The sequence below is a fragment of the Mandrillus leucophaeus genome, unplaced genomic scaffold (genome assembly GCF_000951045.1).
Source record: "Mandrillus leucophaeus isolate KB7577 unplaced genomic scaffold, Mleu.le_1.0 Scaffold254, whole genome shotgun sequence".
In the NCBI taxonomy this organism is placed as follows: domain Eukaryota; kingdom Metazoa; phylum Chordata; class Mammalia; order Primates; family Cercopithecidae; genus Mandrillus; species Mandrillus leucophaeus.
The window spans coordinates 3384189-3387593 of record NW_012102632.1 but is presented as its reverse complement, the minus strand read 5'-3'; the positions used below and the strand labels follow the sequence as shown (position 1 = coordinate 3387593).

Sequence of the window (3405 nt, the reverse complement as noted above, 5' to 3'; positions counted from 1 at the left end):
ACTCTCATCCTGGGCTGCCCAATGACTGCCAGCCAGTCAGGGTGCAGGGGAGGTGTAGCTGCCCAGATCAGAAAATGAAGCCCCAGTGCCAGTCCAGTCCTAGAGGGGCCTGGGATGGTGGGAAGAGGAACAAGATAGAACCAAGGTTGAGGGTGAGGCAGCACCCCAGTGGTACGAACTTGGTGAGCCTAGCAAGGGCAAAAGGCAGTAAATGCATTCCAGAGGCTATGGGGGCACCCAGGGAGCTGCCTGAAGCAGAGGGAGGAGGATGAGCTTCTGGGTCCCAGGGAAGGTTGGATATTTGATGGAGATACTGGGGGGCACATATGAGCCAGAATTTGTCATCCACCTGACTTGTTCCTTAAACATCCAATCTGATATGGTTTGACTCTGTCCCTACCCAAATCTCATCTTGAATTGTAATTCCCATAATCCCCATGTGTTGTGGGAGGGACCAGGTGGAAATAATTGAATCATGGGGGCGGTTTCCCCATCCTGTTCTCATGATAGTGAGTTAGTTCTCATGAGATCTGATGGTTTTATAAGGGGATTTTTCCCCCCTTTTTGCCCAGCACTTCTCCTTGCTGCCACCCTGTGAAGAAGAATGTGTTTACTTCACCTTCCACCACGATTGTAAGTTTCCTGAGGCCTCCCCAGCCTTGTGGAATTGAGAGTCAATTAAGCCTCCTTCCTTTATAAATTACCCAGTCTCGGGTATGTCCTTATAGCAGCGGGAGAATGGACTAATACACAATCCCATCTGCCCTGACATAACCCTGGCACCCCTTTTATAAGAGACCTGTAGAAGGCATGTGGTGTCACAAAAAAGCAGGTTCATTGGGTCAAGGAAATGGTTTTACTTGTGTGTCTGCCACTTTCTAAGTGTGTGGCTTTGATCCAATAATCGAATCCCTGTTAGTTTCCTCAGTTGTACATCAGGCTAACAATGCCTACCTCACAGAATTCATGTGGAGATTACATGAGACAAGTCAGGAAAAACACCAACCTTAATAAATGGTGCAGAGTAGACATTCAATCAATATTTGTTGAATAAGTGAATGCATTATATATATATATGTATATATATATTTCACTGTGTATATTTACTCATTAGCTCTGGAGGGGGTTTATCTAGCTAGCTCTGCTCAGAAGACAAGAATTTCACATTTTTCATCAGTTTTAGCTGAAACATTCCAATTTAGGAAACTGGGTCAAGCCATATCACTGTGCATTAATTATAAGTTGTGATTCCAGCAACCTGTAGAAAGATGAGAAAATGGTCCAGTACCTGCAGTTTTCCACAGCAACAAATGTACCTCTGACAGTTTCCATAATCACCACCCTTTACAATTGCTTGGGCCTTCATTGTTTACAAAGAGCTGCTCACACCCATGATCACGTATAACTCACCTTCAAGGAAGTTGAGTTATTCCATTTTGTAGTTGAAAAAATTAAGGCTCCAAGGGGTGAAAGAACATGCTTAGATCATGCCTGGTGGTTGGTAGCAGAGAAGCTGGAATCTCTGGGATGTGCCTAAATTGATTATCACTACAGCGTGTGCTTGGTTACTTTGTTAAAGGCATAAAGGATGAATTCAAGGAGGATCCTGCCTGGTGTTATTTGCCTCTGGCTCCCCTGAACCCCTCAGGTAGAGGTTCTGAGGGTCCTATCTATATATTACAGCCTATCCCTGTTCCAGAGCCAGTTTGGAAGGAGAAAGAGGAGAGAAGCAGCCTCAATCCTCTAGACGTATGGGGTCACAGGAACTATTTCCATAATATCATTGCATTCTGGGACCTGATAGCCCAGCCAGGATGCTGTCATCTACTTGGAAGCCATGGAGATGTGGCCAGATAACTTGGGTCAAGTCCGGCTCAGGGGTGGTGGTGTTTATCTGGAGTGACAAGATGTTACACAGGTGAGGAAAAAAACCTACTATTGATTTTTTTGTGAAGAGACAAAAACTGAGTGGTTGTGGCCATGTTGCCGACCTCGAGCAGCAGTTGGCTTCTCCATGTAGAACCTGGGAGTAGGAGACTCAGAATCAAACCTCTTCTCCCTCCACCTCCTGTTTTCAGCTTTGTGAGAAACCTTATCATCAAATGCAATGGCCAGCAAAGTTACCAATAAGACAGATCCTCGCTCCATGAACTCCTGTGTGTTCACTGGGAATCTCAACACTCGTGTGGTCAAGAAATCTGACGTGGAGGCAGTCTTTTTGAAGTATGGCAAAATTGTGGGCTGCGCTGTTCATAAGGACTTTGCCTTTGTTCAAAATTTTAATGGGAGAAATGCCCGGGCTGCTGGAGCAGGAGAGGATGGCAGCATGATTGCTGGCCAGGTGTTAGATATTAATCTGGCTGCGGAGCCAAAAGTGAACTGAGGAAAAGCAGGTGTGAAACGATCTGCAGTGGAGATGTATAGCTCCTCTTTTCAGTTGGACTGACTATCAAGGTGATGATGATGATACGATGTACAGTTACTCAGCACGTGTGCCGCCTCCTCCTCCTATTGCTCGGGTTGTAGTGCCCTGGAAACATCAGCGTGTATCAGGAAACAACTCACAAAGGGGCAAAAGTGGCTTCAGTTCTAAGAGTGGAGAGCGGGGATCTTCCAAGTCTGGAAAGTTGAAAGGAGATGACCTTTAGGCCATTATGAAGGAGTTGACCCAGATAAAGCAAAACGTGGATTCTCTCCTGGAAAACCTGGAAAAAATGGAAAAGGAGCAGAGCAAACAAGCAGTAGAGATGAGGAATGATGAGTCAGAAGAGGAGCAGAGCAGCAGCTCCATGAAGAAAGATGAGACTCACGTGAAGCTGGAGTCCGAGGGGGGTGCAGATAACTCTGCTAAGGAGGAGGACGTACTGGTTGATGATGATAATGAGGATGGGGATGACCAGCTGGAGTTGATCAAGGATGATGAAAACGAGGCTGAGGAAGGAGAGGGTGACGAGACAGCACCAATGGCATGGATGACTCTTAAGCACACAGTGGGGTTTAGAAATCTTATCCCATTATTTCTTTACCTAGACGCTTGTCTAAGATCAAATTTTTCACCAGATCCTCTCCCCTAGTATCTTCAGCACATGCTCACTGTCCTCCCCATCCTTGTCCTTCCCATGTTTATTAATTCATGTTGCCCTGTGCCTAGTCCTGTTTTCACTTCCTTTGGCACTCCTAGTAGTTTTGTTAAGTCTTACCTTGTAATGTTTGCTTTTAATTTTGATACCTTTTTATGACTTAATAAAAAGGATGTATGGTTTTTATCAATTGTCTCCAAAATAATCTCTTGTTATGCAGGGAGGACAGTACTTTTCATTAATACATAATAAATTCAATAGTTGCTTCCCGAACTGCAAAGACAATCTTATTTAGTTGAGTAGCTCCTGAAAGAAGCTTTGATTA

The 3405-nt window shown here is 44.8% G+C and overlaps 1 pseudogene; it reads left to right on the top strand.

Moving 5' to 3' along the window:
* The first annotated feature begins 2107 nt into the window (after positions 1-2107).
* On the top strand, positions 2108-2983 carry LOC105542257 (annotated as a pseudogene).
* Positions 2984-3405: the final 422 nt, after the last annotated feature.